Below are 26,819 nucleotides of genomic sequence, written 5' to 3'. Positions count from 1 at the left end.
GAGGGAGGTAATTTGTCGATCACTGTCTCGCCTTGACACCCGCACACAACACATTACTTTAAAGTGTTTCCTGGTGTTGTTGAGAGAGGGGGCGGTGTTTCCTGGTGTTGTTGTGAGAGGGGGGCGGTGTTTCCTGGTGTTATTGTGAGAGGGGGGCGGTGTTTCCTGGTGTTGTTGTGAGAGGGGGGCGGTGTTTCCTGGTGTTATTGTGAGAGGGGGGCGGTGTTTCCTGGTGTTGTTGTGAGAGGGGGCGGTGTTTCCTGGTGTTGTTGTGAGAGGGGGGCGGTGTTTCCTGGTGTTATTGTGAGAGGGGGGCGGTGTTTCCTGGTGTTGTTGTGAGAGGGGGGCGGTGTTTCCTGGTGTTATTGTGAGAGGGGGGCGGTGTTTCCTGGTGTTGTTGTGAGAGGGGGGCGGTGTTTCCTGGTGTTATTGTGAGAGGGGGGCGGTGTTTCCTGGTGTTGTTGTGAGAGGGGGGGCGGTGTTTCCTGGTGTTATTGTGAGAGGGGGCGGTGTTTCCTGGTGTTATTGTGAGAGGGGGGCGGTGTTTCCTGGTGTTGTTGTGAGAGGGGGGCGGTGTTTCCTGGTGTTATTGTGAGAGGGGGCGGTGTTTCCTGGTGTTATTGTGAGAGGGGGGCGGTGTTTCCTGGTGTTATTGTGAGAGGGGGCGGTGTTTCCTGGTGTTATTGTGAGAGGGGGCGGTGTTTCCTGGTGTTATTGTGAGAGGGGGCGGTGTTTCCTGGTGTTATTGTGAGAGGGGGCGGTGTTTCCTGGTGTTATTGTGAGAGGGGGGCGGTGTTTCCTGGTGTTATTGTGAGAGGGGGGGGGCGGTGTTTCCTGGTGTTATTGTGAGGGGGGGCGGGAGGTGAACAGGTGAATTACTATCATTTAGACACTCTTAGAAAGGTCTCCCTGAAAGCTGTTCTTTGGCGAAGTTTCTGTTGATATAATTGACTGATAATTATACTACGTCTGTGGGGAGGAATTTTAATGTATACCTGTTGGGTATAGTGGAATAATTATTTCTATTTCCTGGTATTATTATTATTATTATTATTGTATGAGATTCTTAAAACTTTTTTGTGAGTTTGTGAATTTAAATATTTTAACTCTAAACATAATTCTGTTTTAATCATGTAAAGTATGTTTGTGAGTAGCGCACCTGGTACAGCGGTTCTCCAGGTATGACAACACCACACTCCGTACAGCGGTACACCTAGGATGATAGCGCTACACTCGGTATAGCGGACAACTAAAATTATTTGCCAGCAATAAGAATGATAATTACGTCATTACAAAATTCCTGCACATTGTGAAACAAATGGATTCACGTGGCGAACCGGATGTTATTCACGTAGTGAACCGGATGTTAACGCAAGAAAACGCCTTAAACGAGATAAAAGGAATCAGAGAAGAATATGTCTTCCTCAGGTGCTGTCCCATTGCAATTAGTTCAGTCTATGCGTGAGCCTTCTGAAGATAAGAACAAATCTCGATGATTAGAGTCTTCCTTGGCGCGTAAGTCCCAAGCTGGCGAGTTAAGGCGACGTGTCCGACAGTTATCTTGTAGTCTGAGTGTGTTAAGGAGGAGTAAAGAGGAACTGGAAACGCATTGCATCCCATAACACCCCGCTCGTTAAACCCACACTGAGAGGCCACACCCACTGATAAGCCTACACTGAGAGACCGCACCCACTGATAAACCTACACTGAGAGGCCACACCCACTGATAAACCCACACTGTGAGGCCACACTCACTGATAAACCCACACTGAGAGGCTACACCCACTGATAAACCCACACTGAGAGGCTACACTCACTGATAAACCCACACTGAGAGGCCACGCTCACTGATAAACCCACACTGAGAGGCCACACCCACTGATAAACCCACACTGAGAGGCCACACCCTCTGATAAGCCCACACTGAGAGGCCACACCCACTGATAAACCCACACTGTGAGGCCACACCCACTGATAAACCCACACTGAGAGGCCACACCCACTGATAAGCCCACACTGAGAGGCCACACCCACTGATAAACCCACACTGTGAGGCCACACCCACTGATAAACCCACACTGTGAGGCCACACCCACTGATAAACCCACACTGTGAGGCCACACCCACTGATAAACCCACACTGTGAGGCCACACCCACTGATAAACCCACACTGAGAGGCCACACCCACTGATAAACCAACACTTACCTTGAGATAGGTTTGAATCTCTAGTAAGTACCTAAAATTCCTCCCTGCATCATCTCCTCCTGTATGCAGGGTGTCTTGAAGGGTTTGTTTACCCTTCTCTCGGTATCAGTTTGACCTGAAATACGGTCTATAGGTTGCTGCTATATGACCCCCAACTTTATAGGTCGGGGTCATGTCAGCACTGGGCCGCCATGACCTATGCTAGTTCAGGGTATTGGATAGTTAGTCCTCTCATTATATACACATCAGTAACTGGTTGGGCACATTTTCCTTACTTCCTTACACACACGCCCCCCTCCCCCTCCTTCCCCGTCCGATCCCTAATCCTTTATCCTGACTCCTTTCAAGTGCTATACAGTCGTAATGGCTTGGCGCTTTGGCCCGCTAACACTATCCTTATCTTGACCTGTGTACAACCTGTCAACAGCTCTAGATAAAGAGCTGTTGACATATCTAGTAATTGTCAATTTGATCTAGTAAATCTGATCTAATAACTACCCTTTTCTAGACGTTGGAGGCATAAGTAATTTGACATTAACAATTACTACCCTGGGAAGAAATTGTCAGTGTAATTGGTTAAGCAAAACCATTTCAAACTAAATGTTTATTAAATCGTATGAGATGCTAAGAGATGAACAGCGTCACGTCTCACTACTAACTATGGAATCCTTGGCCACTATGTAGCGAACAAGTAATAAACAGCCTGAACTAGTTTTCCCTGACATATTCTTATCATCAAACTTCATCAGTGAGGAACAAAATAATTGTAAACTCATCGTTAGCAACAGTTGGCGAGGTGGAAATGCTTCATCCAGCGAGCCAAGCACAACAGATGGACACCATTAGACCCTGGGGAAGTCACACCACATATGGAAGAGGCTCCCCTTGAAAATGTTGACAATAGAAAACGCAAGAAGATGGAGAAACGACATTTGTGATATACACATCAAGTCGTATGTGATATACGACTTGATAATGGTCCAAGATGGACCGAAACATCGTCTTATCTTCAATTCCTGATGAATGGTTTAATCATCATATCTTCAGCCACGTTATTATGACTCATCATCTGCAAAGAAAACGCAATATTCATCGTGCACTTTTGTATGCAAAAAGTGTAATTTCTCATCGAGCATGAGAAACAATTAGCATCTCCCGATGTTATTGCCCTGATGGGGAGTCTGCGAGTCGGCTACTGTGAGAGCTGGTGTACGGGTCTCGTGCACAAGGTCTCGTTCTCGCTCAAAGTTCTCGTTCATTAACGACAAATAGATTGCAAAGGAAATGAAGGAACGACAGGCGAGTTTCTCTCCTCCAGGAGGTCCTAGGAGGTCCTAAGAGGTCCTAGGAGGTCCTAGAAGGTCCTAAGAGGTCCTAGGAGGTCCTAAGAGGTCCTAAGAGGTTCTAGAAGGTCCTAAGAGATCCTAGGAGGTCCTAAGAGGTCCTAGGAGGTCCTAAGAGGTCCTAAGAGGTTCTAGAAGGTCCTAAGAGGTCCTAGGAGGTCCTAAGAGGTCCTAGGAGGTCTTAAGAGGTCGTAGGAAGTTCTAAGAGGTCCTAGGAGGTCCTAGGAAGGCAGGCAAACGTTGAAGGAGACTCGCATGAAGAACATTGTTCCAGAGGGTGTTTCGGGTGTGGCTAAGAACTACTCGTCTTAGCAAGAGAATGTGTTGAACAATAATGAAACAACGCGGTTAGGATGGCCAGCGAAGCTACGATGATGAGTGTGGCTTGTATGGAGAGAGAGAGAGAGAGAGAGAGAGAGAGAGAGAGAGAGAGAGAGAGAGAGAGAGAGAGAGAGAGAGAGAGAGAGAGAGAGAGAGAGAGAGAGGCTTATGTGAAGTGGTAATGACATGAAGAGACTCTGTAGGATTTTAGCTATTTTTATGCTATCTTATCACACAGACACGTATAGGAAGTAGAGATAAATAGGTGAAATGTAATTGGAGACTTGAGACACGTGACCAAGGAGCCAACACGTGTCACTGAAGACACCTGTTGTGATGACTCGCTTATGACGGGAATTAGCATATAAGAAAGCTAAGGAAATGAGTTCAAACACACACACACACACACACACACACACACACACACACACACACACACACACACACACACACACACACACACACACACACACACACACATCAACGTGTATTGAGAGCCAGTCATCGACTCCACCTCACATTGCAGGAGAGAGAAAACAAGGAGAGATATGTTACCAACATACAAGATATCACGAAAAAGTAACAAAGTTATCTAATGGAAGCTGGAGACGTAAATGAAAAGAGGAATGCTAGAAACCAGCTCCCTAGCGTAAGAATTTCAAGTAAATGGAATGGATTACATGAATAAGTTGTCGAGGTGAGCTAAATAAGCAACTTCAGTGAACATACAAATAGAAATATCTGACTAAAACTGATCAGAGTATATTAAAAAAATAGCTATTGTTAATAGCTATCAATATATGTATGGAACTATTGTTTCACTCTACAAACACAGCTCAGTGAGCACACGGGTAACGTTGATACAAGATCCATTTCTCATGTGGTTGGGCACCATTCCTTTCCCTCGTCCCATCCCAAATCTTTATCTAGACCCCTTCCAAGTGCTACATAGTCGTAATGGCTTGGCGCTTTTCCGTGATAATTCCCTTCTCCTGTCAGAAAGGTGAACACAGATAACTGTTCTGTCTGAGGACAGAACAGTTCCCTGTGACAGTGTTCACACTGTCCATCTGGGAGACAGTGGTGGATTAAGAAAGCAGAATTAGCCTGGAGTCTCAATCTCATAAAATACAATAAGAATTTCCTTTTCTTGAGAAGGTCCAGAAATTTTACACACCTGGATTACCACCAGACTGAGAAAAGTGGTCATTTCATCACATATAAGATACACGGAGGCACAAGTTGAATGATAGAGAACAAACTCTTGTAACCGTGAAAATTTTAAAGCCAAATGAGCCACATTTTTTGTAGGGACGGTCAGGAAGCATTGAGAATGAACTGGCTTTGAGTATAGTAGAAATTATCTCCCTCTTTCGTGTCAAAAACAGATAACCACAAGATCAAAATAGGTGGAAAGAGGATCGTGAGTCACTGCATCAGAGAACCGACAATCTGAACTCGAACTCTGATCAATTTGAACTCCAGGACACATAAACTGACTGGCTACCTGGCAGAGAGGCTCAGGTAAGCAGACATGTACGGACCTAATCAGCTGGTAACCCGAAAACCAAACCTGTCACAAAAATATTGTCGAATATTTGAGCAACCCATTGTGGGGATGATCCATTGACAAGAACAATATTACAAACTTGTTGTGCTCTCCACCATATTTACAGCTGTCTTGCTCTAGAAGATAAATATTTTGATAATTAAGGCAAAATACACAAGTAGACTTTTTAAAATAGGATATCTGACAAACTATGAAAAAAAATATTGCTCTGTAAAGCAATTGAATCAAGGTTAAAAGCAGAAGTTATGATAATTTGTTAAAGATAATAAAGTTACTGAAGATGAGAGCAAGGAACACCAACCTGTCCTTTAAATTAACACGACGTTGTGATATGTTATGGTAACAAACGTACCAAATGCATCGTGCTAGTAGAAACAGCGGCTCACAAAAATCCACGAGTGATTTTTTCCTATGCATCGATAGGATTCTGTTTAGGATAGGACGGTACTTTGTGGACGTTGTGAGAAAATCAAGAGAACTGGTTGAGTTGTGTGAGTGAGTGTGTCTGAGCACAGCGTCGACGTCTCTCTTGAGGTAACTAGCTACGTCCCTAGGCTGTTGTACAGGGTAGTTATCCTGAGAGACAGAGAGTGCAATTACACTCCTACGGCGAAATGGCTAATAATATTTTCGCTATACTGCTGCCTGCTTGGTTTCTGGTTGTGCTTGCATGCCTGCGTGCCGTCGTCTCCTTGATTGCTGTACTTTCCTGTCTGCTTGAAGTGCTTGTCTGCTGTATTGACCACACCAACTGGTGGGTGGACCCTTCCACTTGGTCTGGTTGGAACAGCAACGGCGTTTCTTGTTGAAGGTCTACGTTCGATCCCCGACGGTTGAAGTGTTTAGGCACCATTCCTTCACCTTTGCTTCTATTCCAGATCCTTGTCCTTGTATCCCTTTCATGTGCTATATGGGCATATACTGGCTTAGCGTTTCCTTCCGATAACTACCTTACCTTCCTTGCAGTGCTTGTTCGATGGTTCCAATCACAGCATTAACGAGCAATGTGGCCTGAGAAACCTGATATCTGTACCACACAAAATCTCTCTTTTGTCTCCTCTCTTTCTCTCACTCTACTCCTGCATCTGTCGTCTTTAAAGAGCAGAAACAACAACATTCTGGTCAGTCACTTCGTGGCAGCCATAGCGAAATAGAAGCCTCTATATTTCCAACTTCCAGCTGTGTTCTCTTGCTCTGTTTCCTCTAGATTGAGGCGGTCCGTATCTTTCGTGTCTATTCCCGACAGTATTTCTTTTACCTAGTGATTACATCACTTTTACTGCTTCACTATACGCTACGGTGTTGGTTGAGTTCCCTTCCGGTCACCGTAGCTTATTCAGCGCAACTCGTTGTTGCAAACTGCTGAACATTTTAAACTTTAATTTTTACTCTTTACGAAGTGCGGATACCATGTCGGTGCTGTGTATTCCAGTATTGAACTTAACTAGGTTGTGTATTTTAACTTGAAAGATTCCCTGTTTAGGTTAGTAAATGCCTTTGGCAGATTCCATACGCTGCTGATGTTATTTGGTTTGCATTTGTCTCTAGTGGGGGGGGGGGGGGGGGGCAGTGGTCTGCGCGTTCAATGTGAACTCAATGGAATTAATCAGCGGAACGCTCTGTTTGATGCTCTCATTTAAAGTCTTTTAAATTTATTTAATATCCCCGAGACAATTTGTACCCAGTTTGGTTAAAGTGTGAATTTACCACTGACGAAACCGTGTAATTCGAAAAGAAGGAGATGGTTTTTTTTCAGTTCACGTTCTCACTAACGAAACGTTAAACCAGGTTCAGAGGGTTTAACGTTACAGAAAAACTTTACCGGAAAGAAAATCTTTAATAGCCTCTCTGATGTCTAGTTAAGCGAGACGCTCATTATCCGGGAGATGGTGTAGCAGGAACGTGTATCGATCACGGAGACGCGTTAAGACATCGTCTCATTACTCGCCAGCGCCTTCACCCTCCTCAAGTTACGATGACTTGTTCACCTGATGTCTTCGTTATCCCGGGAGTGATAAGCTCTCCGGGAGGAGCCTGCCAAGCAAACCTTCAAGAATATATAAAGTTAACTCTATATAACGTTAGACACGAGATTTTATATATATATATATATATATATATATATATATATATATATATATATATATATATATATATATATATATATATATATATGTCGTACCTAGTAGCCAGAACTCACTTTTTGGCCTACTAATCAAGGCCCGATTTGCCTAATAAGCCAAGTTTTCCTGAATTAATATATTTTTTCTAATTTCTTTCTTATGAAATGATAAAGCTACCCATTTCATTATGTATGAGGTCATTTTTTTTTTATTGGAGTTAAAATTAACGTAGATATATGACCGAACCTAACCAACCCTACCTAACCTAACCTAACCTATCTTTATAGGTTAGGTTTGGTTAGGTAGCCGAAAAAGTTAGGTTAGGTTAGGTAGGTTAGGTAGTCGAAAAACAATTAATTCATGAAAACTTGGCTTATTAGGCAAATCGGGCCTTGCATAGTAGGCTGAGAAGTGCGTTCTGGCTACTAGGTACGACATATATATATATATATATATATATATATATATATATATATATATATATATATATATATATATATATATATATATATATATATTCAACAGGGGTCTTGATGGATAAACGTTGTTCCTTGTATCCGACCCCAAGTCGGTAGTACGCTTTCAAGATTTGGCTATCTAGTACAATAAATTAGGGGGGGGGGGGATGAACAAAACACAATTCCCTTCATCAATATGTTTACACTTAACCCTTAAATTATAATAGACTATTACCACACTTATGTACATCGGTATCTCTTTCACTCAGGACACCGGGCGCTCACATGCAGTGCTCGCCAACCTCAGCGTTTCTCTCACCCAGTACCTTGCCCAACCGTGCTGGTTGGGCAACCAGTACTGGTTGGACAACCGTACTGGTTGGACAACCCGTACTGGTTGGACAACCAGTACTGGTTGCACAACCAGTACTGGTTGGACAACCAGTACTGGTTGCACAACCAGTACTGGTTGTTGGATATGTTTTACAGCCGTTGGATATGGACAGTTGGACCAACCAACTGTCCATATCCAACGGTTGTAAAACCCTTGGTTCACAAGCTACTACTCCCTCACTGCTTGCGGCTGAAATTCTGTCACAACAGTACTGTATTCTTAACCCTAAAAGTATATGAAACTCTGCTTGGGGCCGAAATACCTGAAATATTTACATAAGTATTCCCCAACAAAAGAAGAAATCAATCTATAACCTTACACTGTGTCTTACATGTCAATAAGCATTCAAACACTTCCCTTATACAATTATGTGTCCACCATGAACCTCTGTTCTGCTCCTAGAGGTTCACTACCAATGCATATCTCCAGGTCCTACCAAATATCAGGAAAGGCACTTCTGCAGTTCTCCCAGTCTGCTGTACAACGAAGTCCTGCTCCAACATCAGTGACGCTTCTACACTGATTCCACAAGGATACGTGAAGCTCTTCTACACTGCTCTACACGGCTTGAAGTCAACTCCTCACTATGGAGTTCTGCTCTACCACAGAGTTCAATATACACTTCTTCTCTGCCTCGAAGTTCCTCCAATAACTTCGTCCCAGACAAACCTGTAATTTCATTACCATGCCAATATAATGTTTTCCTAACAGAACATAAAGAATAAAATGATATCCCAGCATTAAATTTTGCCCTCCGACGCCGCACCGTCCAATTGTGATGGGTACTCCCCCATCCTGGACGAGTCCAAGCTGGAAACATGTCTTGACACGTCACTGGGAGCTATCGCCCGGCCGCGTCGCTGGGGGGCCGCCGCCCCCTCAGATGACCCTTGACCTCCATCAAGAGCGGACGTACCACTGCTCCCTCCAGCATGTCTTCTCAACATTACTTATTTTAGCTCAATGGCTCAATAAAATCACTACCCTATATATACATATGTTCACTATGATCGCTGGGCACACGATCAAATACTGATAGCTAATCTAACCACTGATTAAACAGGCCTATCGCAGGGCTCTGTGACTTAGGGCGCTCACTCCCTGGCCCTCAACACGGCGCTCACACAAGCCACCCACAAAAATCGCTATAGAACTGCTGCACAAGGCTTCTTCTACTCCTGACTTGAGTACATAGAGTCGCCCGGCAGGCTCAACAACAGAAACATCTGCTTACTTTCTTCCTCTTGAAGGAGCAACACAGTTAGACTTCCACAAAGGCGCGACCAATCACTCGCTTCCAGGTCGCCTCTAATATATCCAAATCACAGATGAATGGTGTTCTATGTCCCCAACCGCTTCCTCACACTTGCAAACAAGTAGCCTTCACTCCAGCACTAACACAGGGAACTATAGTCTTCTTTCGCCATGAGATAAACGAAGTACGACCACCTCTGACGACTGCTGTGACGTAAGTGAGGTCACGACGTCCTGCTCGCGTCACGTCACGTCACCAGAGGATCGACATCTCATTTCATGTCACTTATTACCAGACGCTCATCCTCTGCTCGTATTTTTAAATTATTCACTGACGTTTATTATATATTTTCTTTCTCTGACCTCTTCATCTCGGGTCCACAAAGCTGAATAACTCTCCCAGGATAGACTCGCTCCACCAGGCTACAGGGGGTCATAACGGGCATAACCCGTGGCATGCCTGCAACCAGTGGGCATGACATGGGTTGTGCCCGCTGATTGCTCCTGCATTCAACTTGTCGCCAATCATAACACACTTTCGCATCCCAGACTATGGGCACTCTCGCCTTTAGTTCCTTAGGACGGAAATTACCTCCATGCAGAAGCGCTACATTCACCGCAAGCACAACTAGATGACTACACACACACACATACACACATCCGCACACCAATGGATTGACAATTGACAGTACAGGAATCTGTACACCAGTTGACCGACAGTTGAGTGTCCGGACCAAAGAGCCGAAGCTCAACCCCTTCAAGCACAACAAGGCGAGTACACAAACACACACCAAAACACACAGAGATGTTTTCTCTATAATTATTTTGGTGATTTACTGTCTCCGCGTCAGTGAATTTCCTGTATCTTTGTACACAGATTTCAGCGCCATCTGGCAATGGAGGTCAAGTGTATAACACCAACACCAACAGTCAGAATACCGCCCAGTACACATGCGTTTAAAATACACTTCGTTCTGTAATTAATAACAGATCTGTATTCACATACATTCCAAAGAAATGCCAATAAACCAAGTAAATAAGCATATAACAACTATATAAATAATTAAAACTATCTCCTTTTTGTCCTAACATGAGCATCATATCATGATATTTTTCGTTTTTATTACAGAAAAAGCTTTTTTTTTTTACCAAAAAGCCAGAGCTTGTATTATTTATTGGCAAAAATTCTGTGCACAATCATTTTTCTTATCACAATTAATATATTGTGTTGTGGTATATATTATTACCTGATATGGGAGTAATTACCTTATGTTCAGTATGGTTAATGTATAATGAGTTAAATCATGTGGTTGAGGATTAAATCTTTAAGCTTGTTAAGTTCGTATAACAAATCGTGTAGATCATAACAGCCCGTCCTCATAACAGCCCGTCCTCATAACACCCGGACTCATAACTCTCTAACTCATAACACTCTTATAATTGTGAGATCTTGATGCAGTTGTACAAATGTGGATGCTTAAATCTTGCAACTCAACATCACGCAGATACACGCAAAAGAAGCTGAATCTCAACACTGATATACTCACGCACGCAATTGAAGCTGCACCCAACACCGGCATACAGTCGCACGCAATTGAAGCTGCACTCAACACCGGCATACAGCCTCACGCAATTCAAGCTGCACTCAACACCGGCATACAGCCTCACGCAATTGAAGCTGCACTCAACACCAGCATACAGTCGCACGCAAGAGAGCTGTGCTGTGTTGACGCTGGTAAACAACACATGGTGCAGTTTCTCCTCTATATACATAAATACATTTCCTGTCGCTTGAGGAAGCACTTGAGATGCAGGTGGCAGATGGATAAAGCCAGCACGTTCCGCACATTATTCATGACCTCAAGGCCAACAAACTCCTTGTTATTAAAGAATGTAATACACTTAGAAGTCAACAACCCTTGTAGACTGCGGCCTTGGTGATCCAGGTGGATAGTTCCTGCTTGTTTCTCTACCTTGCCTAATTATGGCTTTGTAAAAGATATACTTATGCCCAATTGTGGCTTTGTAAAAGATATACTTATGCCTAATTGTGGCTTTGTAAAAGATATACTTATGCCTAATTGTGGCTTTGTAAAAGATATACTTATGCCTAATTGTGGCTTTGTAAAAGATATACTTATGCCTAATTGTGGCTTTGTAAAAGATATACTTATGCCTAATTGTGGCTTTGTAAAAGATATACTTATGCCTAATTGTGGCTTTGTAAAAGATATACTTATGCCTAATTGTGGCTTTGTAAAAGATATACTTATATTTAAGCAAGCTCTATATCAACTAATTGTCACGTATCTGTATATATTTTGGAAATGAAAATTGATTAATTTATTGACAAATATAATACAAACATTCTCTCATTCATATATACAAAGATACAAGACTGGCGCCAGAGATAAAGATGTTGAGTTACGAAGACACGCTAAGGAAACTTAATTTAGCAACACACACACACACACACACACACACACACACACACACACACACACACACACACACACGGGTACACACAGGTGTATGAATAAGGACACAGACAACACAGTAGTCATCCATTATCAGTGCAGTAGTAATCCATCGTCAGTACAATAGTCATCCATCTCCAATGGAAACGTCGTTCTTTACCAAGAAAATTGCCATCCATCAACAGCAAAAGACTCAACCATCACCAACACAAGACTCAACCATCACCAACACAAGACTCAACCATCACCAACACAAGACTCACCCATCACCAACATAAGAATCATCCATCACCAACACAAGACTCACCCATCACCAACACAAGCCATCCGTCACTTGAGACAAATATTAGACAAAGTTGCAAGTTTTCATATAATAAAGTTTTTTCGTTCCTATGTAAACTCATTAAAGTGAATACAAATTGTTTCAATGGCGTTCCTTGAGGTGTATTTCTCTATCTCTCTCTCCACGAACGTATTTTCGATAAAATGTTTACATTTTTCTCTACCTGTAAATATGCCCAAACTGGCTCCGTTTACTACTTCTACCTCAGTTTGATGGTCTTGAATATATCACCTTTCTTATACTATTTATTTTGTATTCGTCTACTTCAGTAGTTCTATGCCTTTTCTGGGGTGTCTAATTACAGTGTTCTTTATCTTCAAAATATTTATAATTCCAAGGATAACTACGTTATTCTACGTTGAATATTTCCAAGGGAGGTGATGGCCTTCCAGTAGTACGGCGAGATGCACATCATAATCTATGTCTTACTAATACTCGGTAAGATTCGGGGAGGATATTCTTGTTTATGTTCTTACAACACCTCTAGAAACATAACTTTGTTCCGGACGATGATGCACTGCTAACGAGAAGAGCGGGCCCAGTATTATCTCTAAAGTTATTATCTACCAGTCGAGGAGAGCGGGCCCAGCGTTCTCTAAGGTTAACATCTACCAGTCGAGGAGAGCGGGCCCAGCGTTCTCTAAGGTTAACATCTACCAGTCGAGGAGAGCGGGCCCAGCGTTCTCTAAGGTTAACATCTACCAGTCGAGGAGAGCGGGCCCAGCGTTCTCTAAGGTTAACATCTACCAGTCGAGGAGAGCGGGCCCAGCGTTCTCTAAGGTTAACATCTACCAGTCGAGGAGAGCGGGCCCAGCGTTCTCTCTAAGGTTAACATCTACCAGTCGAGGAGAGCGGGCCCAGCGTTCTCTCTAAGGTTAACATCTACCAGTCTAGGGAGAGCGGGCCCAGCGTTCTCTCTAAGGTTAAGATCTACCAGTCGAGGATAGTGGGAACAGCGTTCTCTTAAACGTTATTATCTACCAGTCGTGGAGAGCAGAACAAAACACAATCATTAGTAGAGATATAATGTGACGCTTACCAACAGTAATAGACACATCCTCTTCATGGTTGGTGACTGTGACGATTCACTTACTGCTGCTCAGAACAAGATCCCGTAACCTGGTCATGTCCTTGATACGTGTGGCCAAGTTGTTCCGATGTCACCGGGAAACAGACAATATTTGTGTTCCAAAGAGATGCTTCACCGGGGCCCCTAGAAGGCGCTCCTCGCGTTCTCTGTCGTTCTGATGAGGTCCTTCACATCACAGAACGCCTAACCACTTCCAGTAACTCCCAGATAAACATGACCAGAATAACTCGGGTCAAATTTGTTTCCTCTGGTTTGCTTAGCTCACTGTTTCTTTCACCGGGAGACAATTAATGTAAGCGAAGCAGAGGAAGATGTTTCAGCAGGCGACACCAGTACTCGTCACGGAGACAGTAGACGGAAGCTGAGCTGGAAGAAGCACCCGTCGACGCTGTGGTTCCTCGGCGCCTATCCACCCTACAGTCTGGATAACAACTACCTTCCACGGTGTCTTATATAGTAGCTTTCTCCCTCCTCCTCGCCTCCCGCCCACCACTCACTCCTACCAGTCATTTTGAGAGATAGAAAGTCGACAGTGTAATCCTGTCGTCAAGTTTGCACTAAATGTCTGAAACTTACAAACAAACGGAAGAGAATCTCTTTTTCTCTCTCTCTTGCGGAAATTAGAGAAAGAAAGGTCCGTTTGTTAGGGGAATAATTTGAGTATCTGTCGATCAGTGGGACATAGGAAGTCCCTTTAGAGCATCAGACGTGGGTGAGTAAATTAGGAGATGAGGAAGCAGTAGCAGACTGCACATTTAACTTCAAAAATATTTTGGTAAGCTTTTTTCGAAGTTACACACACACACACACACACACACACACACACACACACACACACACACACACACACACACACACACACACACACACACACACAGATATGACAGAGCCCGATAGGCTCATGAATCTGTACACCTGTTGATTGACGGTTGAGAGGCGGGACCAAAGAGCCAGAGCTCAACCCCCGCAAACACAACTAGGTGAGTACAACTAGGTGAGTACACACACACACACACACACACACACACACACACACACACACACACACACAGTAGTAAACAAATGGATTACATTTAGTAATGATGTGGTGAAGGCTGACTCCATACACAGTTTCAAATGTAGATATGTTAGAACCCAGTAGGCTCAGGAATCTGTACACCAGTTAACTGACAGTTGAGAGACGGGACCAAAGAATCAGAGCTCAACCCCCGCAACCACAACTAGGTGAGTACACACACACACAAAATATTTCGAAATTTACATTATACTAAAGAGTAAAACAGTCTTAAAAATGTGTTGTACGAATGAAGGGAGGAAGCGAGGACTTTCCAGCAGAATAGTACAGCGCTTCATGTGTTTCAATCTAACACGATTTTTCACCAGCAAGATGATTCGAGGTGGTGAAACCTCTACTTGCATCACCGGGAGGGGGGAGCCGGTCGGCCGAGCGGACAGCACGCTGGACTTGTGATCCTGTGGTCCTGGGTTCGATCCCAGGCGCCGGCGAGAAACAATGGGCAGAGTTTCTTTCACCCTATGCCCCTGTTACCTAGCAGTAAAATAGGTACCTGGGTGTTAGTCAGCTGTCACGGGCTGCTTCCTGGGGGTGGAGGCCTGGTCGAGGACCGGGCCGCGGGGACACTAAAAAGCCCCGAAATCATCTCAAGATAACCTCAAGATAACCGGTAACGGGAGAATGATGCTAAACAGGCCCTGTAGGGATCACGCCAGGAGCAATCACCATAGGACGTTCTGTCTTTTTAGTTTTTACCATTATGTGTGTTTGTAAACTTAAAAGTGTCGACTCAAGAACAAAAAAACAGATTATCGTCGACATTGTTATTTCGTTATTTGATTCATATAGTTGGCGCTCAATTTCAAAGACCGGCTTTTTTCAGTGGAATTATATACTCTATTATTAAATAAAAGTTAATAATATTACTTCTTATGAATGAATAGTTAAGCGTCAGGTGGTTTCAGTAATTTGATTTAATTTGACCTGCTATCCACTCTGGTTGTTCAGTATGATGAATAGGATGAATGGATATCTGGAGGAGGGAGGCAGAGGACTTAAATCCCCCACTGTGGTACGTGGGGTGATTTCCTGTATTTAGACGTTTTATTTTTTTCATTATGAAAGTATACTTATCTAACCTTTTATATAATTTTTTAGAAAGTATCAAATGCTGGAAGAAACCAACATAATACTTTTCGGTACATTTCAAGAAATGAGTTATATGCTCTAGCTTTATTTAATTACTGACAAAAATATTAATTCCTTAACCGTTTTTCTCCACGTAAAATTTTAACCTACACTAATAAAATAAAAATTAACCACAAAAGTCGGCTATACTATTAAAGGTAAATTACGTAACCTTATTTATTTTGTGTTAATAAAGAGGGAAGTTGGAGCAATAAACAAAAGTCTAACGCTAAAAAGCCGAAATTTACTATCAAAATATATACAAAAGTTCTCTCTAATTTTCCAGTGGAAGGAAATATATTACGTTAAGTGACTGCTTGAGTAATTGCTTCAGTTACTGCTTCAGCGATAGCCACGAGTTCCCAGAAGGGCTTGCAGCGAGAGCTTTATAGCAGTGAGAGGCAGCTGAGAGAGCAGTTCCTCGGGTGAGAGAGACAGTGAGAAGAAAGGGAGAGTCGCGAACAGAGGGAGGTAATTTGTCGATCACTGTCTCGCCTTGACACCCGCACACAACACATTACTTTAAAGTGTTTCCTGGTGTTGTTGAGAGAGGGGGCGGTGTTTCCTGGTGTTGTTGTGAGAGGGGGCGGTGTTTCCTGGTGTTATTGTGAGAGGGGGCGGTGTTTCCTGGTGTTGTTGTGAGAGGGGGGCGGTGTTTCCTGGTGTTGTTGTGAGAGGGGGCGGTGTTTCCTGGTGTTATTGTGAGAGGGGGCGGTGTTTCCTGGTGTTGTTGTGAGAGGGGGCGGTGTTTCCTGGTGTTGTTGTGAGAGGGGGGCGGTGTTTCCTGGTGTTATTGTGAGAGGGGGGCGGTGTTTCCTGGTGTTATTGTGAGAGGGGGGCGGTGTTTCCTGGTGTTGTTGTGAGAGGGGGGCGGTGTTTCCTGGTGTTGTTGTGAGAGGGGGCGGTGTTTCCTGGTGTTGTTGTGAGAGGGGGGCGGTGTTTCCTGGTGTTATTGTGAGAGCGGGGCGGTGTTTCCTGGTGTTATTGTGAGAGGGGGCGGTGTTTCCTGGTGTTATTGTGAGAGGGGGGCGGTGTTTCCTGGTGTTGTTGTGAGAGGGGGGCGGTGTTTCCTGGTGTTATTGTGAGAGGGGGCGGTGTTTCCTGGTGTTATTGTGAGAGGGGGGGCGGTGTTTCCTGGTGTTATTGTGAGAGGGGGCGGTGTTTCCTGGTGTTATTGTGAGAGGGGGGGCGGTGTTTCCTGGTGTTATTGTGAGAGGGGGCGGTGTTTCCTGGTGTTATTGTGAGAGGGGGCGGTGTTTCCTGGTGTTATTGTGAGAGGGGGGGGCGGTGTTTCCTGGTGTTATTGTGAGAGGGGGGGGCGGTGTTTCCTGGTGTTATTGTGAGGGGGGGCGGGAGGTGAACAGGTGAATTACTATCATTTAGACACTCTTAGAAAGGTCTCCCTGAAAGCTGTTCTTTGGCGAAGTTTCTGTTGATATTCTAATTATTTCTATTTCCTGGTATTATTATTATTATTATTATTATTATTATTATTATTATTGTATGAGATTCTTAAAACTTTTTTGTGAGATTGTGAATTTAAATATTTTAACTCTAAACATAATTCTGTTTTAATCACGTAAAGTATGTTTGTGAGTAGCGCACCTGGTACAGCGGTTCTCCAGGTATGACAACACCACACTCCGTACAGCGGTACACCTAGGATGATAGCGCTACACTCGGTATAGCGGACAACTAAAATTATTTGCCAGCAATAAGAATGATAATTACGTCATTACAAAATTCCTGCACATTGTGAAACAAATGGATTCACGTGGCGAACCGGATGTTATTCACGTGGCGAACCGGATGTTATTCACGTGGCGAACCGGATGTTATTCACGTGACGAACCGGATGTTATTCACGTGGCGAACCGGATGTTATTCACGTGGCGAACCGGATGTTATTCACGTGGCGAACCGGATGTTATTCACGTAGTGAACCGGATGTTAACGCAAGAAAACGCCTTAAACGAGATAAAAGGAATCAGAGAAGAATGTCTTCCTCAGGTGCTGTCCCATTGCAATTAGTTCAGTCTATGCGTGAGCCTTCTGAAGATAAGAACAAATCTCGATGATTAGAGTCTTCCTTGGCGCGTAAGTCCCAAGCTGGCGAGTTAAGGCGACGTGTCCGACAGTTATCTTGTAGTCTGAGTGTGTTAAGGAGGAGTAAAGAGGAACTGGAAACGCATTGCATCCCATAACACCCCGCTCGTTAAACCCACACTGAGAGGCCACACCCACTGATAAGCCTACACTGAGAGGCCGCACCCACTGATAAACCTACACTGAGAGGCCACACCCACTGATAAACCCACACTGTGAGGCCACACTCACTGATAAACCCACACTGAGAGGCTACACCCACTGATAAACCCACACTGAGAGGCTACACTCACTGATAAACCCACACTGAGAGGCCACGCTCACTGATAAACCCACACTGAGAGGCCACACCCACTGATAAACCCACACTGAGAGGCCACACCCTCTGATAAGCCCACACTGAGAGGCCACACCCACTGATAAACCCACACTGTGAGGCCACACCCACTGATAAACCTACACTTACCTTGAGATAGGTTTGAATCTCTAGTAAGTACCTAAAATTCCTCCCTGCATCATCTCCTACTGTATGCAGGGTGTCTTGAAGGGTTTGTTTACCCTTCTCTCGGTATCAGTTTGACCTGATATACGGTCTATAGGTTGCTGCTATATGACCCCCAACTTTATAGGTCGGGGTCATGTCAGCACTGGGCCGCCATGACCTATGCTAGTTCAGGGTATTGGATAGTTAGTCCTCTCATTAAATACACATCAGTAACTGGTTGGGCACATTTTCCTTACTTCCTTACACACACGCCCCCCTCCCCCTCCTTCCCCGTCCGATCCCTAATCCTTTATCCTGACTCCTTTCAAGTGCTATACAGTCGTAATGGCTTGGCGCTTTGGCCCGCTAACACTATCCTTATCTTGACCTGTGTACAACCTGTCAACAGCTCTAGATAAAGAGCTGTTGACATATCTAGTAATTGTCAATTTGATCTAGTAAATCTGATCTAATAACTACCCTTTTCTAGACGTTGGAGGCATAAGTAATTTGACATTAACAATTACTACCCTGGGAAGAAATTGTCAGTGTAATTGGTTAAGCAAAACCATTTCAAACTAAATGTTTATTAAATCGTATGAGATGCTAAGAGATGAACAGCGTCACGTCTCACTACTAACTATGGAATCCTTGGCCACTATGTAGCGAACAAGTAATAAACAGCCTGAACTAGTTTTCCCTGACATATTCTTATCATCAAACTTCATCAGTGAGGAACAAAATAATTGTAAACTCATCGTTAGCAACAGTTGGCGAGGTGGAAATGCTTCATCCAGCGAGCCAAGCACAACAGATGGACACCATTAGACCCTGGCGAAGTCACACCACATATGGAAGAGGCTCCCCTTGAAAATGTTGACAATAGAAAACGCAAAAAGATGGAGAAACGACATTTGTGATATACACATCAAGTCGTATGTGATATACGACTTGATAATGGTCCAAGATGGACCGAAACATCGTCCTATCTTCAATTCCTGATGAATGGTTTAATCATCATATCTTCAGCCACGTTATTATGACTCATCATCTGCATAGAAAACGCAATATTCATCGTGCACTTTTTGTATGCAAAAAGTGTAATTTCTCATCGAGCATGAGAAACAATTAGCATCTCCCGATGTTATTGCCATGATGGGGAGTCTGCGAGTCGGCTACTGTGAGAGCTGGTGTACGGGTCTCGTGCACAAGGTCTCGTTCTCGCTCAAAGTTCTCGTTCATTAACGACAAATAGATTGCAAAGGAAATGAAGGAACGACAGGCGAGTTTCTCTCCTCCTGGAGGTCCTAGGAGGTCCTAAGAGGTCCTAGGAGGTCCTAAGAGGTCCTAGAACGTCCTAAGAGGTCCTAGGAGGTCCTAAGAGGTCCTAAGAGGTTCTAGAAGGTCCTATGAGGTCCTAGGAGGTCCTAAGAGGTCCTAAGAGGTCCTAAGAGGTTCTAGAAGGTCCTAAGAGGTCCTAGGAGGTCCTAAGAGGTCCTAGGAGGTCTTAAGAGGTCCTAGGAAGTTCTAAGAGGTCCTAGGAAGGCAGGCAAACGTTGAAGGAGACTCGCATGAAGAACATTGTTCCAGAGGGTGTTTCGGGTGTGGCTAAGAACTACTCGTCTTAGCAAGAGAATGTGTTGAACAATAATGAAACAACGCGGTTAGGATGGCCAGCGAAGCTACGATGATGAGTGGGGGCTAGAATGATGAGTGTGGCTTGTATGGAGAGAGAGAGAGAGAGAGAGAGAGAGAGAGAGAGAGAGAGAGAGAGAGAGAGAGAGAGAGAGAGAGAGAGAGAGAGAGAGAGAGAGAGAGAGAGGCTTATGTGAAGTGGTAATGACATGAAGAGACTCTGTAGGATTTTAGCTATTTTTATGCTATCTTATCACACAGACACGTATAGGAAGTAGAGATAAATAGGTGAAATGTAATTGGAGACTTGAGACACGTGACCAAGGAGCCAACACGTGTCACTGAAGACACCTGTTGTGATGACTCGCTTATGACGGGAATTAGCATATAAGAAAGCTGAGGAAAGGAGTTCAAACACACACACACACACACACACACACACACACACACACACACACACACACACACACACACACACACACACACACATCAACGTGTATTGAGAGCCAGTCATCGACTCCACCTCACATTGCAGGAGAGAGAAAACAAGGAGAGATATGTTACCAACATACAAGATATCACGGAAAAGTAACAAAGTTATCTAATGGAAGCTGGAGACGTAAATGAAAAGAGGAATGCTAGAAACCAGCTCCCTAGCGTAAGAATTTCAAGTAAATGGAATGGATTACATGAATAAGTTGTCGAGGTGAGCTAAATAAGCAACTTCAGTGAACATACAAATAGAAATATCTGACTAAAACTGATCAGAGTATATTAAAAAAATAGCTATTGTTAATAGCTATCAATATATGTATGGAACTATTGTTTCACTCTACAAACACAGCTCAGTGAGCACACGGGTAACGTTGATACAAGATCCATTTCTCATGTGGTTGGGCACCATTCCTTTCCCTCGTCCCATCCCAAATCTTTATCTAGACCCCTTCCAAGTGCTACATAGTCGTAATGGCTTGGCGCTTTTCCGTGATAATTCCCTTCTCCTGTCAGAAAGGTGAACACAGATAACTGTTCTGTCTGAGGACAGAACAGTTCCCTGTGACAGTGTTCACACTGTCCATCTGGGAGACAGTGGTGGATTAAGAAAGCAGAATTAGCCTGGAGTCTCAATCTCATAAAATACAATAAGAATTTCCTTTTCTTGAGAAGGTCCAGAAATTTTACACACCTGGATTACCACCAGACTGAGAAAAGTGGTCATTTCATCACACATAAGATACACGGAGGCACAAGTTGAATGATAGAGAACAAACTCTTGTAACCGTGAAAATTTTAAAGCCAAATGAGCCACATTTTTTGCAGGGACGGTCAGGAAGCATTGAGAATGAACTGGCTTTGAGTATAGTAGAAATTATCTCCCTCTTTCGTGTCAAAAACAGATAACCACAAGATCAAAATAGGTGGAAAGAGGATCGTGAGTCACTGCATCAGAGAACCGACAATCTGAACTCGAACTCTGATCAATTTGAACTCCAGGACACATAAACTGACTGGCTACCTGGCAGAGAGGCTCAGGTAAGCAGACATGTACGGACCTAATCAGCTGGTAACCCGAAAACCCACACACACACAAAACAAAAATATTGTCACAAAAATATTGTCGAATATTTGAGCAACCCATTGTGGGGATGATCCATTGACAAGAACAATATTACAAACTTGTTGTGCTCTCCACCATATTTACAGCTGTCTTCCTCTAGAAGATAAATATTTTGATAATTAAGGCAAAATACACAAGTAGACTTTTTAAAATAGGATATCTGACAAACTATGAAAAAAAAATATTGCTCTGTAAAGCAATTGAATCAAGGTTAAAAGCAGAAGTTATGATAATTTGTTAACGATAATAAAGTTACTGAAGATGAGAGCAAGGAACACCAACCTGTCCTTTAAATTAACACGACGTTGTGATATGTTATGGTAACCAACGTACCAAATGCATCGTGCTAGTAGAAACAGCGGCTCACACAAATCCACGAGTGATTTTTTCCTATGCATCGATAGGATTCTGTTTAGGATAGGACGGTACTTTGTGGACGTTGTGAGAAAATCAAGAGAACTGGTTGAGTTGTGTGAGTGAGTGTGTCTGAGCACAGCGTCGACGTCTCTCTTGAGGTAACTAGCTACGTCCCTAGGCTGTTGTACAGGGTAGTTATCCTGAGAGACAGAGAGTGCAATTACACTCCTACGGCGAAATGGCTAATAATATTTTCGCTATACTGCTGCCTGCTTGGTTTCTGGTTGTGCTTGCATGCCTGCGTGCCGTCGTCTCCTTGATTGCTGTACTTTCCTGTCTGCTTGAAGTGCTTGTCTGCTGTATTGACCACACCAACTGGTGGGTGGACCCTTCCACTTGGTCTGGTTGGAACAGCAACGGCGTTTCTTGTTGAAGGTCTACGTTCGATCCCCGACGGTTGAAGTGTTTAGGCACCATTCCTTCACCTTTGCTTCTATTCCAGATCCTTGTCCCTGTATCCCTTTCATGTGCTATATGGGCATATACTGGCTTAGCGTTTCCTTCCGATAACTACCTTACCTTCCTTGCAGTGCTTGTTTGATGGTTCCAATCACAGCATTAACAAGCAATGTGGCCTGAGAAACCTGATATCTGTACCACACAAAATCTCTCTCTTGTCTCCTCTCTTTCACTCTACTCCTGCATCTGTCGTCTTTAAAGAGCAGAAACAACAACACTCTGGTCAGTCACTTCGTGGCAGCCATAGCGAAATAGAAGCCTCTATATTTCCAACTTCCAGCTGTGTTCTCTTGCTCTGTTTCCTCTAGATTGAGGCGGTCCGTATCTTTCGTGTCTATTCCCGACAGTATTTCTTTTACCTAGTGATTACATCACTTTTACTGCTTCACTATACGCTACGGTGTTGGTTGAGTTCCCTTCCGGTCACCGTAGCTTATTCAGCGCAACTCGTTGTTGCAAACTGTTGAACATTTTAAACTTTAATTTGCACTCTTTACGAAGTGCGGATTCCATGTCGGTGCTGTGTATTCCAGTATTGAACTTAACTAGGTTGTGTGTTCTAACTTGAAAGATTCCCTGTTTACGTTAGTAAATGCCTTTGGCAGATTCCATACGCTGCTGATGTTATTTGGTTTGCATTTGTCTCTAGTGGGGGGGGGGGAGGGGGGGGGGGAGGGGGGGGGCAGTGGTCTGCGCGTTCAATGTGAACTCAATGGAATTAATCAGCGGAACGCTCTGTTTGATGCTCTCATTTAAAGTCTTTTAAATTTATTTAATATCCCCGAGACAATTTGTACCCAGTTTGGTTAAAGTGTGAATTTACCACTGACGAAACCGTGTAATTCGAAAAGAAGGAGATGGTTTTTTTTCAGTTCACGTTCTCACTAACGAAACGTTAAACCAGGTTCAGAGGGTTTAACGTTACAGAAAAACTTTACCGGAAAGAAAATCTTTAATAGCCTCTCTGATGTCTAGTTAAGCGAGACGCTCATTATCCGGGAGATGGTGTAGCAGGAACGTGTATCGATCACGGAGACGCGTTAAGACATCGTCTCATTACTCGCCAGCGCCTTCACCCTCCTCAAGTTACGACGACTTGTTCACCTGATGTCTTCGTTATCCCGGGAGTGATAAGCTCTCCGGGAGGAGCCTGCCAAGCAAACCTTCAAGAATATATAAAGTTAACTCTATATAACGTTAGACACGAGATTTTATATATATATATATATATATATATATATATATATATATATATATATATATATATATATATATATATATATATATTCAACAGGGGTCTTGATGGATAAACGTTGTTCCTTGTATCCGACCCCAAGTCGGTAGTACGCTTTCAAGATTTGGCTATCTAGTACAATAAATAAGGGGGGGGGGGGGGATGAACAAAACACAATTCCCTTCATCAATATATTTACACTTAACCCTTAAATTATAATAGACTATTACCACACTTATGTACATCGGTATCTCCTTCACTCAGGACACCGGGCGCTCACATGCAGTGCTCGCCAACCTCAGCGTTTCTCTCACCCAGTACCTTGCCCAACCGTACTGGTTGGACAACCAGTACTGGTTGCACAACCAGTACTGGTTGGGCAACCAGTACTGGTTGTTGGATATGTTTTACAGCCGTTGGATATGGACAGTTGGACCAACCAACTGTCCATATCCAACGGTTGTAAAACCCTTGGTTCACAAGCTACTACTCCCTCACTGCTTGCGGCTGAAATTCTGTCACAACAGTACTGTATTCTCAACCCTAAAAGTATATGAAACTCTGCTTGGGGCCGAAATACCTGAAATATCTACATAAGTATTCCCCAACAAAAGAAGAAATCAATCTATAACCTTACACTGTGTCTTACATGTCAATAAGCATTCAAACACTTCCCTTATTCAATTATGTGTCCACCATGAACCTTTGTTCTGCTCCTAGAGGTTCACTACCAATGCATATCTCCAGGTCCTACCAAATATCAGGAAAGGCACTTCTGCAGTTCTCCCAGTCTGCTGCACAACGAAGTCCTGCTCCAACATCAGTGACGCTTCTACACTGATTCCACAAGGATACGTGAAGCTCTTCTACACTGCTCTACACGGCTTGAAGTCAGCTCCTAACTATGGAGTTCTGCTCTACCACAGAGTTCAACATACACTTCTTCTCTGCCTCGAAGTTCCTCCATTAACTTCGTCCCAGACAAACCTGTAATTCCATTACCATGCCAATATAATGTTTTCCTAACAGAACATAAAGAATAAAATGATATCCCAGCATTAAATTTTGCCCTCCGACGCCGCACCGTCCAATTGTGATGGGTACTCCCCCATCCTGGACGAGTCCAAGCTGGAAACATGTCTTGACACGTCACCGGGAGCTATCGCCCGGCCGCGTCGCTGGGGGGCCGCCGCCCCCTCAAATGACCCTTGACCTCCATCAAGAGCGGACGTACCACTGCTCCCTCCAGCATGTCTTCTCAACATTACTTATTTTAGCTCAATGGCTCAATTAAATCACTACCCTATATATACATATGTTCACTATGATCGCTGGGCACACGATCAAATACTGATAGCTAATCTAACCACTGATTAAACAGGCCTATCGCAGGGCTCTGTGACTTAGGGCGCTCACTCCCTGGCCCTCAACATGGCGCTCACACAAGCCACCCACAAAAATCGCTATAGAACTGCTGCACAAGGCTTCTTCTACTCCTGACTTGAGTACATAGAGTCGCCCGGCAGGCTCAACAACAGAAACATCTGCTTACTTCCTTCCTCTTGAAGGAGCAACACAGTTAGACTTCCACAAAGGCGCGACCAATCACTCACTTCCAGGTCGCCTCTAATATATCCAAATCACAGATGAATGGTGTTCTATGTCCCCAACCGCTTCCTCACACTTGCAAACAAGTAGCCTTCACTCCAGCACTAACACAGGGAACTATAGTCTTCCTTAGCCATGAGATAAACGAAGTACGACCACCTCTGACGACTGCTGTGACGTAAGTGAGGTCACGACGTCCTGCTCGCGTCACGTCACGTCACCAGAGTATCGACATATCATTTCATGTCATTTATTACCAGACGCTCATCCTCTGCTCGTATTTTTAAATTATTCACTGACGTTTATTATATATTTTCTTTCTCTGACCTCTTCATCTCGGGTCCACAAAGCTGAATAACTCTCCCAGGATAGACTCGCTCCACCAGGCTACAGGGGGTCATAACGGGCATAACCCGTGGCATGCCTGCAACCAGTGGGCATGACATGGGTTGTGCCCGCTGATTGCTCCTGCATTCAACTTGTCGCCAATCATAACATACTTTCGCATCCCAGACTATGGGCACTCTCGCCTTTGCTTCTTTAGGACGGAAATTACCTCCATGCAGAAGCGCTACATTCACCATATTGAAAAATATCACTAGGCTAACACCACTTCAGAACTTAAATCTTTATTTTTTCTTAAACCATGCAACTTGCACACTTCTTGTTTAAACTGAGCACTTGACCGTCAAGAATACACAAAGATTAAAAGATATGACTCTTGTAGCTGGGAAAGATGCCGCACGAGACGGCACTCATAACAGAAGGAAGAAGGAACATACCTTACACACTGGTGATGCCTTTCACGTGAAGAGCTGTGGGAGTTGCACTTACCTGAAATGACATGAAAGAGAATTATTAATATGCAACATGGAAATACCTTTATACATTTCAATCCTCATTCACCACAATCTACGTATATATGAAAAGTGTATGTTTGTCCAAGGTTGGAGGCCAGGTGCTTGAGGCCAACCTCACCTAACTTTCTAAGGTAACATGTAGAGGTAATTGAAATATTATAGGTCAGTCAGGATTGTACCCAGCACAGCACTTTAAGAAATATAGGCATCTGCAGCAACCCTTCTCCCCCCCTGTAATTTTAATTTAGTGAACTCTGAAAAAGAGGTTGTGTTTTCCGTAGAGTTATCTATTATTTTTTTCTGTGCTTAAATTAATATTGATGTTGACCAGACCACACACACTAGAGGGTGAAGGGACGACGACGTTTCGGTCCGTCCTGGACCATTGTCAAGTCGACAATCGACTTGAGAATGGTCCAGGACGGACCGAAACGTCATCGTCCCTTCACTTTCTAGTGTGTGGTTTGGTCAAGAATATTCCTTATAGTATTAATTTGTGTCGCTAGAAAAGGTAATATATTTTCACTTTCACGTTCTGAAGAGAAATACATGTCCCCGAGCTAATGTTCTTCAAGAGGAGGTGGAGAAGATACGGTCTATAGACTTTGAGGGGAC

Source organism: Procambarus clarkii, chromosome 8 (assembly GCF_040958095.1).
Source record: "Procambarus clarkii isolate CNS0578487 chromosome 8, FALCON_Pclarkii_2.0, whole genome shotgun sequence".
Taxonomy (NCBI): domain Eukaryota; kingdom Metazoa; phylum Arthropoda; class Malacostraca; order Decapoda; family Cambaridae; genus Procambarus; species Procambarus clarkii.
The sequence above is the reverse complement of the archived record's forward strand: the minus strand, read 5'-3'. Positions refer to the sequence as shown.